Below are 17,431 nucleotides of genomic sequence, written 5' to 3' on the forward strand. Positions count from 1 at the left end.
AGATGACAGTCTGCACAATTATTCCGTGTCCCAAGCCCACTGACAAAGCACCGTAGGAACTGACACGACTAAATCAGAACTCTAATCTGTTTTGAATAACATGCGTGGAACCTCAGATGTTATCAATCTTTACCGGCAGTTTTAAACTGGTGACGTAAAAGGTAGACATGCTATTTTTCTAAGAATTCATGGAGTTTTAGTTCCTGCATTGCCAATGAGCTGATAACTTGGGGAAACATTCATTCTCCTAGTTGATATGTTTTGCTTGCATTTAGATCTTTTTTGAGGTTTTGTTTTTACGACCTGTTATTGAAGTGTGACATACATACAGAAAAGTGGACAAATCATAAGGGCACAGCGCCATGAATTTTCATAACATGAACAAGTTGTGTGACCTGCACCCAGATGAAGAAATGGAATTTACTAGAATTCCGGAAGACTCCTCCTGCTTCTTTCCAGTCACTGTTCCCTTCACAGGATAATCATGATCTGATTTCTGATACTGTATATTTGTGTCTGAACTTCATATATAAATGAGTTATATAGTATATATATCTTGTGTCTGGTTTCTTTTGCTTAATATAATTGTGAGTAATCCATATTATTGTGTTAATTCTCACTGCTGGATAATATTCCATTGCACGAACATACCACAGTTTATTTATTCATTTTACTAATGAAAGACATTGGATTTTTTTCTTATTTTTGGCTGTTACTAATAGTACCCTTACAAATATTTTTTACACATCTTTTGGTGAATATATATATATATATATATATATATATATATATATATGTATATATCTTGTTTTGGCACATCCTGAGGATCAGAATTTCTGGGACATAGGTTAAATGAATGATGTGCTGTAGGAAATATTGACACTGATTTTCCTCCTTGGAATCCAGAGGAATGAAAGGTACATCTCACATTGACTCAAATGCAGGAATTAAACATGGATATAAAGTGAAGGTCAGGTTTTGCTTTATAGCAGGTTTGTGAGTTTATGCTTTACACGGGTGCCAAATTGAGGAGCCCAGGTGTTCCCACCATCATATCCTGGTGTTTCTCACACTCTTCTAGAAACCAGTTGCTTTCCTGAAATCACTGAGTATCTACACTGCAATGAAATGTTGCCAGAAGACAGCTTTTGATAGACTTAAATTTGATAGTTGATAGTTGAAGTCTCATTGCAAGTGTGTATTATATTTTCACTGTTGAAAGTTAGCCAGGACAGATCAAGGAGTCTCTAACTAGAAAAACCTTCCCAGCTTTGGGGACAGAAAAGGAGGTAGGGTGGCCCTCAGATGGAATATTCCAGAAGAATATTGAATTTTGTTGAAATATTCCAGGAGAATCATGATATGGTTATAGTCAAATTAAATCTAAAAACAACCCCTAATGTCATATCAGAAAGAGAATTTCAATTTACATGAAAAAAAAACACAAAAAAACAAACAAAAACAGAAGAGCTAAGGGTAAACCTCTGCTATCAAATGGATAAATGAATGGTGGACCTGGGGCCTGATCAGAAAATGGTGCAAAGCAAAATGATTTCTATATACTGGCCTTTTCCAAAGGGAAGATTAAATGCTGCTGGAGGACAGTTTTTGGCATAATGAAATTGCAGCGATTTGGATGCAAAGTAAATTTCTAGATTGTGTAAAGGTTTGTAATCACCTGGAAGGATATCAAAACATGCCAGTGAATGAAACCACCTCTTCTGTATGAGGAATGTAGCACATGCGGGGTCTCTTTACAGACCCCGTGTCTGTAAGGTGCACCTTGCATAATTTATTACAGACGACTTACGGACTGCAAAGCTCCGGTGCACAACTTCAGGAAATGAATAATTTATTAATCTTTTAAAGATACTCTGGAGCATTTCTAAAGGCAGACGGGAGAATCTGCAGTGTACTACACATAATTTTTCAACAATAGTAGTATAAAATTAAATGACCATTGACGAAAATATGGGCATGGGATTGTGAAAGTGTACACGGCGATAGAAGGGTTCCCTTTTCTATTTGGTAAAATGGATTTTTATTGGCTATAAAAATATCCATGCACTTAGAGAGATTTCCTTAGCAGATGAGTATAACAGTTATATTTGTAGTACCCTTTTAATAATATTGAATTTAATTGACTTATATTTATTTGATTTATATTCCTACCTAACTCTTCCTAGGACATATGCTGCAAATTGACTTATATTGATTTTTTAATTTATTGCCTTGTTTAAATTGTCTGGAAAAAAGAAAAGATCATTTTTTACATTTCACAATTTTCGAGAAGAAAATGCTTTTTTAAAAGGGGTAGATTTATCACTTGATGTGCTTATGGTTATGAATGAATGAATGATCATATTTAACTGCAACACATGGGAGAAAACATTTCTTATAAGTTGTACAGAGTCTTAAAAATATAAACCTATTTAATATATGGTTAGGTTTTTAAAAATGTTTTTTAAAGATTTAATTTATTTATTAGAGAAAGAGAGAGAGAGAGAGGGAGCGCAAGGGGGGGGCAGAAGGAGAGGGAGAAACAGGCTTCCCACTGAGCAGGGAGCCCAACTTGGGGCTCGATCCCAGGACCCTGAGATCATGACCTGAGCCGAAGGCAGACACTCAACTGACTGAGCCATCCAGGCACCCCCCTGATTGGGTATTTTATTATTTACTGTTAATTGCTAGTAGGTATAAGCCCAACTATAGTCTTTAAACACAACACATATATTTTTTTTCAATAAATAAGATACCATATTTATTACAAGCAGGTCAAATCATCCCAAATTTGGCAAATGGAGCCTGTTAAAAAATTCAGATATGTTGTTTAAACCTTAAAACTTATCATTGAGTCCATAAGAATTAAATAAGAATGCCAAGCCACTATTCTTTGTGTTTTAGCAAAAAAATAACAAAAAGTAAAACTAGTATTATTAGCATTTTAAAATGGTTAATCTCTCATTATTCCTAGGAATAAAAATGTAGTAAATATTCAGTTAATAGTAGCACTTAGCTTTTTCATTAACTCATAAAATTTGCACTGATAATATTTATATTTACTGTCATAATGCTAATATTCCCTAAATTCATCTAGAGAAATGATTGTAATTTATTATCTACTAAATTACAAATGCTGTGAGAATATGTGTGTGTGTGTACATACACACACAGATATATCAATAAAAATACTGTTGATTTTCAGTTACAGTTGGTAAAATTTATTTTAAATCTTAGGTATGGGTTTCAAAATAAGAATTTGAGAGTTATATTAGGTCTTATTCTTATATATAAGGAAGAACTAAAAAAGAGCATGTTCTAGGATGTTATTTTGCTTTTATCTTTAGTTTCGTACATAATAAAAGTTATCATTTATTGAATACCTATTATGTTAAGTCTCATACTTGGCATCCTATACACCTTATTAATGATACCTGCAAATGCTCTTCTCTAACAGTATTTCAAATAGGATGACTACTATGTGCCGAGAGCTTTGTTACTTTGGTTACAGCCGTGGATAGTTCTGGTACAGATCCTACTCTCTGGGAAATGGTATTTTGATCAGAGAAACTAGAAATCAACACAAACCAAGTAAATAAATACATAAAAAAGAGAGTAGTTAAGTGCCACAACTGATAATAAATAATAAAATAAAATAAGTAACTCAACAAGTCAAGGAAAAAGAGAAGGATGGACAGAGCAGTTATTCCAGAGAGTGGTAGGGGAAGGCTTGTCTGAGGTGACACAAGAGCAGAGACCCCAAGGGATGGAGGTAATGAGTTGTGTGAAAAACTGGGGGTAATCCTTCTGTGAAAAGCCTGGGAGCTGCAGGGGGCTCAGCATCTTCACACCAACATCAGGAAGGCTAGAGAGTGACAGAGACAAAGGAAGAGAGAAAGGCATGGGCCAGCCTTGTCAGGTCGCTGGAGTCATTTGAAATTTGCTCCAAAAGGGATGGTGATCCCTTAGGGAGTTTTAATCAGAAAAAAATGGCATGATCTGATCAGCATTTGAAACACGCCTCTCTGTGACTCTGTGGGTAACTGAGTGGAGAAGGAAAGAAACAGGGAGATGATGGGGTGCCTCGGTGGTTCAGTCAGTTAAGCCTCCAGCTCTTGGTTTCCACTAAGGTCATGAACTCAAGGTGGTGAGATTGAGCCCCACGATGGGCTTCCTGCTCAGCATGCAGTCTGCTTGAGATTCTCTCTCTCTGCCCCTTCCCCCCCTCAATAAATAAATAAATCTTTAAAAACAAGAAGCAGTGAGAGGGGAGAGTGGCCACGGCTGAAGTGAGGGATGACAGTGGCCTGGATGAGAGAGCTAGTCTTGGAGACGGTGGGAAGTGATTGAATTCTGGATATATGCTTACATCAGTTAGTCTCAATAAGAAACAGATGGTACACCCAAATCTGGATAACTCAAGCAGAATCTATTAACAAGGGGATCATTTACAGAGTTGTAGGGATAGGGACATTCTACTACCCCTTATTTTGTACCTTCACTTTGCTCACACTTTGGTAAATTACTACGTATATTAAATTCTCTCCAGATAACCCAATTGAATTGAATTAAATTGAATTTACTTTCAACTTCCTGCCAGATCCTGATGGATACATTACTGAACCCCCAGATTTTGCCTGATACATGATAGGTTCTCAGTAACTATTTGAAGAATGAATGAATGAATGAATGGATCTGTAGGAAAGCTTGTGGTAGGATAAAACAAATATAATTTACCAAAGTACTTGGCACATAGTAGTCTCTAAAAGTGTTGCATTTTTTAATTGTCAAATTATTACTCCAACATTTGCATTCATCCAGTCAAAAAATTTATCAATCAGAAGGCACAATATGAGTCCCTAGGAAAGACAAAGATAAATACACAAATCCTACCCTCAAAAAGCTTATACTACTCAAGGGTTCTGTTGTGAGACACGATTACTATGTTTACTATTATGGGATTATGTGCCAAAGACTATGGGCGTAAGAAGATAATTTCCCATAACATTGGGGTGCCCTGGGACATTCCTGGGGAGGATTCAAAGAGGTGAGATCCATGATGGGTCCTGAAAGGTAAGTAGGAGTTAACTACTCCATCAATGGACTCAATGGCCAGGGTCAAATGTGGTATGTGGGGAGCTAGACGGGGAATTTTTCATAGGGAAATGGCATGTACATAACTAAGGAGCTTTGCTGACAGGAGCTATTCCTGGGACTCTAGTTAGTTGGGTTTTGGCTGGAGCATTTGGCTAATGGTGAGAGATGAGTTGAGAAAGGTAGTCAGTCACCTGATATTAAGGGTCTTAGAATCTTCATTAAAGATCTGCACTTTATCCATTTGTATTAGGCAGTCATTAAAAGATTTTAAGTGAAGAAACATCATATTATAATACACTGCTAGGACAAAACAGGACTGGGGTGCAGTAAGGCTTTAGCAAATTGTTGTAGTAATCGAGATGAGAAATGATGAATTTCTGAACTAGAGCATCTGGGATGGGAATGGAGCCATAAAAGAAAAAAAAAAAAAGAATTCACAAAGGGATCAACAGAGCTTCATTACTGAATAGATGAGGGAAATGGGGATATCTCTAAAATCTAATTAAAATAATTCATAGTAAGCCCTGCGTCATTCTCCAGTCTTTAACACTATCAATAAATACCTCATCTTTAAAATTCACATCACACTAGCTAATTAACATGATTTTCCAATTGGTGGATTGTAGGAAATTATATGACTAGCTTGTTAAGAATTTGTTAGAATGGTTGGTGGTATTTGATTGCTCTTAAGTCACACCAAGTACTCTTAACTTTTCCTAAGATGAGCCCTGGGGAAGGTCTTGGCTAGGTTAAAATAATGACTATCGGTATACAATTAAATTTGTTTTATGTCTGAGAAGGCTTAGGCTTCATTTTCACTTGGTGGTTTTAAAAAATAATTTGCATAGAGTTATTGAAATGAATGATTTTTTTTTTTGCCATTTGCATTGAGCAACCTTTATGTGGAAACAATGGGACATACAGCACTTATTAGACAAATAGGTTCTCATAGTGAGAATTCAGTGGTTACTGATCATTTATCTGTTGGATTATATGTTTCCTCAGGTATTCTTATTTGAAAACTGCATTTCTCTCACCAATTTATTCTTTTAGGTTGAAGTATGCAAAACATCAAGTTTTTCATTTTCCAGGGTGGTGGTGGGGAAACTGGACAGTATTATTTCCTCAAAATCCCCCATAAAATTCCTGAGATGTAAAAATACCTTTCCAGTTCACAGAATTTGATTGATCAAATCTACCATTCTAGGTATGTTTCTCAGATGATTTTACTGGGTGTCTTTTTATTCCTCCAGAAGTTGAGTGAGTTGGAGACTCCACTAAGCATGAGGTCCTACATTTGGTCCAGGCTTTGTTGTTGCTATTATTGTATTCTTAGGCAGGAATAGGCAGCTAGATAATATGCACCCAGATCATCATTTTGTGGTTTAGTTACTATATGGGTGTTAAGTAGAGATAAAAATATTAGAGCAAATTTTAAGGATGCCTGTGAACATTAGCTACCCACTTCCTTGTGTTTTTTTTAATTACTACTTTTTTCAAGATACAGGGTTTTTATATCACCATTTGACATATTACTGAAAGTATCCTGTATGCAGTGAATTTAAACAAAGGTATGAATAACTATAAACATGTACTTAGAACCTGTGAATGCACATTTCTATTTTAGTTCTTGAGACTTGATTAGATGCACCAGTTAGCTGGAAGACTGCAGTGATCTTCTGAAAAATAATTATAACTATCACTGCTCATGTTATAATGTTTAGCATTGAGTCATTGTACTTCTGATTCTATTGTTCAGGATAAAATAAATGTGATTTTCAGAGTTTGTACTGGAGTTTTGTCCATTTTCAACTCTGCTTTCTTCTCATCCCCCATTACATTCTCATAAGCCATTTCCCATAAAGACCTCCCTCAAATTTTGGCTGAAATTCTCAATTTTTCTGAAAAGAAAGACTACATAATTATAGTTGAGGTGGAAAATGCAAACATCCTTAAAAGTTAATGTACTGAATTAAATGCACACTACAAACATCCATATCCTATGAAAGGTTTGCAAGTGAGAAGTTTCTGATAGTTTTGATTTGCACTCAAAGGAGGGATGGAAAGAGAGGGTACAGAACTGAATGCACAATATGGTGGCCTACTACATTGCAAGACATAATTTTTTTGCCCCGTACTTTGTATTTTAAGTACAAATTATGGGCCAAAGCCCTGCTCTTTTCTGCTGACTCCCCTTAAGTCATTTGCATTACTTGCCTGACCTTTGTAGGTTTTTTAGTATGTGGTCCTTGAACTTATGAATACTGGGTGCCTACAACTACCACTTGGTTCTATAATCAGATAACAGGACTTGAATTTACCCTTATGCATTACATAAGCAGAAAACCAGGCAGAATATGTGAACGATGAATTTCATTTATTGGAAAACAAGCAGCACAGAACACTGATTCCCAGAAGAAGGAGAATGAACCAGATGAGCCCTACAAGTGCTTCAACTCACAGCAGGGTGAGAGTTTCCAGCATGCAGATCAGGGAGGGGAAACCCAAAGAGCATCTGGCAGTCTCACTAAGTTGAGGAGATAGAGCTCAGAGTTAAGGGGAGAATTTGCAGGACATAGTACCGAGAGAAGGTTGATGCTTGAATAAGGAGAGTAAGCTTTAGAAATCTGCAGAGAGTGTCTCTTGGGTCTTTGGCTCTGGGTTCATCTAATCACATGTGTAAGGAGATAGCATAGGGAAAGAATCACTGGGAATAAATCGTTGAGACAATCACTGGAGACAGAGCTGTTAGTATTTTGTATTCCTATGAGACAGGATAAGAAGGTCTCCTAATACATGGGAAGATTGCATAGTGTCCTCAGAAAAGTCCTGCCTTAGGAGTGGAGCCAAATGAGCCCCAGACTAAAGGTTGTACTGGACCAATCTTAGCACAGTTTAAAGGCGATCTTGCAAAGAATCAAACTAATTCCAAGTAACATAACTGCACACAGCAAGAAGCCCAAAAATAATTGAAAAAAAATCCAGCATCCAACAATGTAAGACTCATAATTTCTAGTATCCAATCAAAAATTAACAAGCCTGCATAAAAGTAGAAAACCCATAACCAAGAGAAAAAAGCCAGTTAATAGAAACAGAGCCAAAAATAAGAGACAAATAAAAGACAGTAGACCAGGTTGTTAAAACAGCAATTATAAATGTACCTCACATGTTCAGGAAGGTAGAGGAAGGAAAGAATATAATGAAGACACAAGAAGATATAAAAAAGATGCATATTTAATACCTAAGATGAAAAATAAAATATCTGAAATGAAAATAAAACTAGATGGGATTGCTAGCAAGATAGACACTACAGAAGAAATCAGTCACTTTGATGACATAGTAATATATACCATCCAGTTTTATTTTAAGTTTTATTCTAAATGCACTACAGGAAGAAAAAATGGACTGAAAAATAACACATCAGTGAGTTTTGGGGTAGCATCAAGTAGCCAAAATACATGTATAGTTAGAGTCTCAAAAGAAGAAAGAAATAAAGGGATAGAAAAAATATTTGAAGAAATGATGGAAAAAAAATTCAAATCTGATTAAAAAAAAACTATACATGCAGAGATAAAAGAAGCTCAGTGAACTATAAGCAGAAAAAAAATGAAGAAATTGTGCCAAGAGACATTATCATCCAATTGTTGAAAACCAGTGATAAACAGTCTATCTTAAATGAGGAGGGGAAGGGACACTTCTGTGTTAGGTTTCTAATGCTGTGTAACAAATCACCACAAACTCAGTATCTTAAAACAAACCCACTTATGGTCTCACAGTTATGTAGGTCAGAAATCCAGTCAGGCTCAGAGGGAATCTCTGCTTAGGGTCTCACAGGATAAATTCAAGATGGCAGCCTGATCTCTCACCTGAAAGCTCTGGGGAAGGGTCCTCTTTCAAGCTCATTCAGGTTGTTGTTTGGATTTAATTCCTTGTGGTTGTAGGACTGAGGTCCCTGTTTTCTTGCTGGCTACCAGCAGGCCTGTTTTCTGCTCCTAGGGTCAGTTTCATTTCTTCTCATCCTTAAAATCTGTGATTTCTATCAGCAGCTTAAAAAAACTTCCCACTTTTTCTTTCTTTTTTAATTTTTTTGTAAGATTTGTTTATTTATTTGAGAGAGAGAGTGCACACGTGCGTGCTTGAGTGGGGGGGAGGGGTAGAGAGAGAGGGAGAGGAGAGAGAGAATCCCAAGCAGATTCCCCACTGAGCTCAGAGCCTGACACAAGGCTCATCCCAAGACCATGAGATCATGACTTAGGCCAAAATCAAGAGTCTGACGCTTAACCCACTGAGCCACACAGGCACCCCTTTTTGCTTTTCATTTTTTTTAAAGATTTATTTATTTACTGGGGCACCTGGTGGCTCAGTCAGATGTGCATCTGACTCTTGATTTCGGCTCAAGTCAAGATCTCATGGTTGTGGGATCGAGCCCCGTGTCAGGCTCTGAGCTCAGTGGGGAGTCTTCTTGAAATTCTCTCTCTCCTCTCCTTCTGCCTCTCCCCCTGCTTGCACTCTTTGTCATCTCTCTCTAAAATAAATGAATAAAAATATTTTAAAAATGTATTTATTTCTTTATTTTGGGGGCGGGAACATTCCACTTTTAAATGGTTCCTATGATTACGTTAGACTCATCCAGATAATTTCCCTTTTGCTCAACTCAAAGTCAGCTGATTAGTAGCCTCAAAGCATCTGCAAATTCCTTTGCCATATCATGTAATGTGATCGTGGGAATGATCTATCTCCTTATATTCACAGTCCTGGAGACTAAGGCAGAAAAATCTTGGAGAACCATCTTAGAATTACAAAAAATAAAACATATGTTGAGACTGTTAGGTGAAAAAAGTGTACTGAGTGCCTGAAGGATGGATGCTATGGAGTCCCGTCACGTGCACCACACAAGGAGAGAACAAGGACACCACTGTAAGCCACACACACACCACTCAGTCTCAGACAGGCCCTGGGTAGGACAGATAGGGTGGAGTGGGATGTGGTCTGGCAGGTGACAGGAACTTCAGGTAGTGGCCAGAACCATAACCTGAAGAAATGACCAGCCAGCAGAAGTTCATATCAGGGTTTCCAGGACCTTGAGAGGAAATAGTCCATGAGGACAGTCCATTCCTTTGCATAGAAGGCATGTCATAAATAGTTTTGGAATAAAAAAATGAGTGGAGGTGAACTGACAGTGAGACAACACACACAAATGGAGGATGGTTAAGAGGTTGCTGCTATACCCAGGAAGGCAGGCAGTGAAGTTCAATGTCTGGGTCAAGATGGCTTCCTTGAAGGGCAGTCTCAAGGGGAGGTGGTAGGGAAGTAGCCACAGCAATATCTAGTTGGGCACTACGCTAGGTAGTTTTTAGAGTCATGTATTCGTTTGATTCTCCCATCAACTGTGTGATATAAGCATTCTTTTACTTCCCCTTTGTAGTTGCAGGAAAAAGTAAGTTTTGACCAGCATCAATAAGTACATTGTCCAAGAGCTCATATTTATCCATCAGAAGAGCTAGATTCATGCTGCCTGAACTCCAAACTGCATATTCTCCTATTCCCCCTTGACGTCTTCCAGTAAAGCAAAGCCCCAGTCCTCGGCAGGCATCAGCTAATCAACATTATCAGACTGCCGATTTGGTCAAAACAATTTTCCTGCACATTTGTGTCGGGCGCTCTTCTGGGAGCTGTTAGTTAACATTTTTCCCATCAAGTGCAACTCAGATGGTGGTAAGATAACACTCGTCTTTCCCCCTTACTACGTTGAGGCTGCATACTGCTATTGAGAGATTTTCCCTTCACATTTATTGCATTCTTCCAGATACCCTGTGCTGGGCACACTGGATCCTGCAGCCTGAAACGTGTCTTCTCATTGTATTAGGTGCACTAGCCTGTTCTGCAGACTTGTTCCTCTCCAAAAGTACCCCAAGACACTATGAGCTAGAGGGGAAAGTACCAGCAGGACGTGGTGGTGGGGTGGGGTGGGGGGCTCTGGGGCACACAGGGATACATATGCTGCCTCTTGGCTTCAGTGCGGGCAAGGTAGATAGCCTTTTTCCCCATGGACAGAGAACCAGCTTTACCACATCAAGCCAGGTATTCACAGTGCATTCACATTTGCTGGAACAACTATGATGTGAGGAGGGAGCGCAAGGCTGAGGCTTTTAAAAAATATTTTATTTATTTATTTGAGAGAGAGAGATGAAGAGAGAGAGAGAGCACATGCAGGGGGGAGTGGCAGAGGGAGAGGGAGAAGTAGACTCCCCGCTGAGCAGGGAGCCCGATGCAGGACTCGATCGCAGGACCCTGGGATCATGACCTGAGCCAGAGGGAGACACTTAACGACTGAGCCAGCCAGGCCACCGCAAGGTTGAGGCTTTAATCATAACAGAGGATTTGAGTGTGCAAGGGAAAGGTCACAACTATTGGGTCTTCTGGATTTTCTAAAAATGTCTGGGTTTTGGTAGTTGTAGGAGGACAAGTTTCACCAACAGGAAGTTTATCATGTTTAGGAGACTTGAAATGGGAAGATGGTTGTGTTAGAAAGTTGTGGCAACATAGGGAGGTCATGAGGGAGTGAGAGAAAAGAATAGTTCAGTTGTGACATAAGGAACATTGTGGTAGGATGTCGTGAGAGCTGAGAAACAGGCTTCAAAATGTAGTCCTCCTACTTGTCCTTTCTGATACATGTTTTCCTTGTGGTTAGAAATTCTTCCCAAAATGAATTGGAATCATGATACATGTCGCTACATTGTGGATTACTATTACTGCCAACGTGAATTTACATCCCACACATATCCACACACATCTTTGGAAAACAGAATAAACACCCAACAGATTATAAAGTGTTGTGAATAAATCAGTTTACCTACTAAGTATTTTTATTGAGGTAGGCACTAACGTTAGCCTTCACGTCTGCTCACATGCAGTCACATATTAGAGTGTGGGATTTGCAGGGATGTTGCTACATTTCTGCTCCAGCTAGACCCGCTCTAATGTCAGACAGTAACAAAAAGACATGAGTATCAACTACTACAAAATAAACCAGACAGATGTGAAACCACTGTAGTCAAAATTGACTGATGGTCTAGAATATTCCTTTCCCTGTTTTTACTGTTGACTCATGATGGATGGTACCAGACCGATAGGACTCTGGACGGGACAAGTAGCTGCCTGTAAAATTGAGACTGCATCCATCATACACATACTAATTGATTCATTAATATGAGTTACATAGTTTTTTTTTCTTCTCCTTGCTGTGTTTAGACCTGTTGTCACTAACAGAAATAGAATGCCTTGTTTTTAAAAGCTTGGTAGAAATGGCCTTAAGCACAAGTGAACAGTCTGGAAAATTATAGCAAATATTGTTCCCACACTTCTATTTTTTACGTAAACAAACTCCAATATTTCTTCCCTCTTTTTACATATGTAAAAATGTTTTCATGTCAATACATATGTAAGATATAAAATCAGGCACATTATGGATTTACATGGTTTTCCGCAGCACTGTTTCTAAGTAAAACAGGGTGTTGTGAATAACCCTGCTATTGTTCTTGTTGAATCCTCCCCTGAGGCATGAAATACTCTGTTTATCAGACATATATTACATGTTTAGCATGTGTTAGACCCTCTGAGGGACATAGATGAAACAAAATCAAGGTTCTCACCTGCAGATTCTTACGATATAGTTGGAGGGACCAGGAAAACACATGAAACGATCACAAAGACTAAAGACTAAGACATAAAAAAGAATAGAATGATAAATTCTGTGTTGTGCTAAGGGATGGAGTAGGGTGATTTCATGGGGGCCCTGGTGAAGAGGAGACTGTGCTCTATGCATAGATTTCACCAGGAGCAAAGACATGGAAAGGAGTGTGAGACCAACATACTGTGGGAACAATGATGAGAGCCCAGAAGCCAATCTAAATATTGGAATAAGGGAGGCGCAGACTTAAAGTTAAAGGCAAGGCAAAAACCCTATACTTTGTGAAAAAGATAGCTATTTAGCATCTTTAAAAAATGATATTATTTATTTGAGAGAGAGAGAGCACAAGCAGAGGGAAGAGGCAGAGGGAGAGGGAGAAGCAGGCTCTCCACTGAGCGGGGAGCCCGACGCGGGCCTCAATCCCAGGACCTCAAGATCATGACCTGAGCTGAAGACAGATGCTTAACCGACTGAGCCACCCAGGCACCCCTGCTATTTAACATTTTATGGATTGGTAGAATAAAAGAGAGAAAAACACAGGAAATAAGCATTCTTAGTGAAAACTAAAACCCCTTCATGTATCAAAGTAGTTTTACCCTGGCATTACTAATCAAATGCCAAATTGAAGCCTAGCCTCTTCAAGAAATTTTCAGTTTTATCTAAATTGTGTGCCTTTTATATGTAGGTTTTAAAATGTATTACAGATATAAGAGGTTGCAAAAGAGCCTTAAACTCCAGACTGTCTAGAATCACCAAAACTTGTAAACATTTTGCTTTGCTTGATTAAGACTGGGATTCTGATTTGTCTTGCATGTACACATGTATGGCCATTCTCTAGAGTGTAAAGTCATCAACAATGTAAAATAACAATCGTACAACTTTCTCTATATTTTGTCAGTTCATCTATCCCTATACTCCTTCTTTTCACCATAATTTATTCACATGCTGCCATTTTGCTGGGCACTGAGGGTATATTCAGAGGTACCGAATTCTGATAAACTGGTTAAATGAGTTGGTTTATGTTGGATCTAGGACAGCAAAGCCTGGTTGAGGCTGGGTTGTTATTCTTCTACCATTTGAAAAGTCCCCTGCAAAGGAACTTAGGTATTTATCTCTATTATATCTATATATCTCTATTATATGCATCACATAATGATGTGTAAATCATCTGTAAAATTTACTCTGAATGATTTACATATGGACAAAATGTCTATGAAACTCTTCAATATTTACTTATGCAAAAAAAAAAATTAGGACAAGTCCAGTTATTGAACTTCATGGGAACCAAGAGCTGTTGCCAAATCTAAAACATTAAGAAGATTTTAGTAAGATGTTCAGGCTCAACATCATGCTTAGGGTTAATACTGGTCTCTGGGCCTGAAGAATTTAAATCAATCCAAAGACATGACAGTAAAAGGTTTATCATGAGTGTGAGTGCTTTTCTTTTCAGAAGCCATTATTCATCCCGGTTGGTGTGCATTAATATGGAAAGATACATCAGCCACTGGGAGGGGGACTCTATGTTGGGGAGTCTGAGTCATCACAATTCATAGTGAAATGCACTCTAATTTCTATTTCCTTGGCAATACTGAATAGACAATTTTATGTCACTTGTTGGCCATATGTCTATCATTCTCATCTTAAAAATAAGGAAAAAAAACATATGTCAAAATCCAATTTTAAATTACCCTCTATAGATAGAAAAATTCCTCTGAAGGAAAGCATCACAAAAATATTGAGCAGATACATTATAAATATAAGTATGGTTCCTTGTCTTTGAGGGATTTACTGTATATTGAAGGAAAGAAAATCTCTTTCACACTGTCTAGATATCCATCCATCTATCTACCTATATGAATGTTTATCAATTCACCTATCACTTATCAGAAATGCAGCAATAGGTCCCCAAAAGGTACACAGATTGTACTTTAGGAGTTAGGAGAAAGGAGAGGCTGCTGGAGGTTGGAAGACTAACTCTTACTCTCAGAGGTGTCAGAGCAGAGGTTATTTGGGTCTGAGAGCTCTAACGAGAATTGACATGAACATGAAAGGTGGAATTCTTGGGTTCTTCATTCTTGTCTAGTTCCGTCATTCAGTCATGTGACCTTACACAAGTCATGTCACTTTTCTCAATTTGAACTTCGTCATCCATAAAACGTGAACAATTACAAATTTCCATTTCCTACACACCAATGGCCATAGCAACTCTCCAAGGCGAATAGTATTTATTACAGTTTAAATATTAGGATATGAAGGTTTACAGAGGCTAGGTAATTTCCCCAAATTTACAAAGATAATAATGGACTCAAACCCAGGCCTTATGCATTTCACCTCAACCTTGTTTCTTTTTTCCACTCCACCTAGCCTGTTTTGCTCCCAGGACGATTCTGAGGATAAAATAAAATAAACTATAAAATGCTACAGACACATGATGTGTGCATATGTTGCTGTAAAGAGGACTATGATGATGATAATTCTGCAGCGGAGTTGGGGGAAGGGCATTCCATCCAGCACAAATCAAATTGCAGAGACCTCATTTAACTCATCACGTGGTCATGGTGATCGTAGTGTTCTACCAGGAAAGCAATGAAATCACAAAAATACTTGTAATTTCTATCTTTTTGGTTATAGCTATGACTATTTAGCAACTTACTGTCAACTTATCACAACTGTGTTGTGTTTCAAATGTCTAGAAATGTGCCTCTCGTTTATCAACAGTGTTGAGGCATCTCCTTGGAAGAACCTATTTCGTAGACCCGGGCTCTCACCATCAAATCCTTTTGAGTGAGTTTTCTCTTCAACTTCATGAGGTTCTTGGGTAACTTTTAAAGACACTATATCCCTCTAGCTGTAACTGTGCAGACGCTGGTGCGTGTCTAAATGCAGACCAGGTCTGCTAATAGCACAGTGTTTACCTACTGTTGAATCTCAAATCAATCACTAAAGAGTCCAAAAGGAAGGTCAGTTGTAAACATTTCTGAAAGGTACTGGGTTGCTACCATTTATTTTGGATACAGATATTCACCATTTTAATTTAGTTTCTGCTGGAGTTTGGGAGAGAATACTGATTCATTATCGTGGGGTATTGTGCATAATATTTTTAAATATGATTTCAAAAATGCCAGAAATACAATTTTTATGTTTCCATAACTTTTCCAGGGTTTGTTTGGATTAATTCTAAATGGCCCATTGAAAATAAGTAAAATGAGGGCGCCTGGGTGGCTCAGTCATTAAGCGTCTGCCTTTGGCTCAGGTCATGATCCCAGGGTTCTGGGATCAAGTCCCACATCGTGCTCCCTCCTCGGAGGGAAGCCTGCTCTCCCTCTCCCACTCCCGCTGCTTGTGTTCCTGCTCTCGCTGTCTCTATCTCTGTCAAATAAATAAATAAAGTCTTAAAAAAAAAATAAGTAAAATGAGAGCTCATGATAGCCCTTTGGCCAGTGGCCCAAATAGATACCATGCTTTTCTGTGCATGTAGATTGCATTGCTGGGGGAAAAAAAGCCTCTTCCTTTAGGGCTGTCTGCTTAAAGATGGAAAAGGCCTTTTGTCACTTTAAAGTAGTTCCACTAATGATATAGTTATGGCAGGTTGCGTGAAGGTGGGAACAATGATGTTTATGTGCAAGCTCAGCTCTGCTGAATGGATCACAGTTAAGGGAAAGAGACAAATCCTGGAACCATCAGATCACAGAACTGAGTGAAAGATTCTCTAATCCTGCATCTCAAACCTGGTCCACAGTTGGCCTTTCCTTGAATTCTGACAAAGGTACACCACCCTCTTAGGAACAAATTTGATTCTTATTTAAACACAATTACCTAAAGGTGTTTTTGTCTGAAGGTTCCCTTTAAAATGGACTCCTGGTAGAAGCACAGAGACCACCTTGGAAGCTGTTTCACTTGGGACCTGACTCGTAATACAGAGTAATGGTGACCCTGCGCACTTTTCAGTAGCACGAATGGCATGTAGCATTTTTACAGAAAATTATATTTTTGTCATCCCCTAATTCAGGAAAAAAATGCTTTCAAATTGATGAAATATTGCTATGTCCTTAAAGCAATTTGAAAAATTGCACTGAAATCAGTTCTGTTCGTTTTAACCCTATGGTCTTAGCCGGTAGTTGCAGTAGACAATTTCTCTGTGTAAGGAAGATGAGTCTTAAAAATTGCCTTTTCTGAAAAGATGATCAGTCTTCGTGTGTGTTTCTTATGGTCTATGTTATAAATTCGTCCAGAACTTACATGACATAATGATACCTAAAGAGGGTCAGTGTCTTGGATTTCTCTTCTTTGGGCCCTCTCTCTGTCTCTTTCCCTCTCTCCCTTTCTCTGTCTCTCTTATTTTAAAGACCACAGGTTATAAATAAAATTAAGTCCAAGCATAAAATAAATCAGGTAATTTGCAGCTTTTTTTTCCCAATGGAAAGAATATTAGCAACTAGCTGCATTCTTTGTAAAGCGTAAATGGATAAAATATTTAATGAATAGTAATTTCTTATATTCTGTACTTTTTTAAAAGGTAGTTTTGCTATTCATATAATTTGGTATTTTTTAGTATCTTACTCTGGTGCTTTACAGAATGATAATCTTAATGATTTAGGGGTATTAGAGGCCACCTAGCCCAGCCCCTTATGTTTCAAGTAGAAA

The sequence above is a fragment of the Phoca vitulina genome, unplaced genomic scaffold (assembly GCF_004348235.1).
Source record: "Phoca vitulina isolate PV1807 unplaced genomic scaffold, GSC_HSeal_1.0 scaffold33, whole genome shotgun sequence".
NCBI classification, from domain to species: Eukaryota; Metazoa; Chordata; class Mammalia; order Carnivora; family Phocidae; genus Phoca; species Phoca vitulina.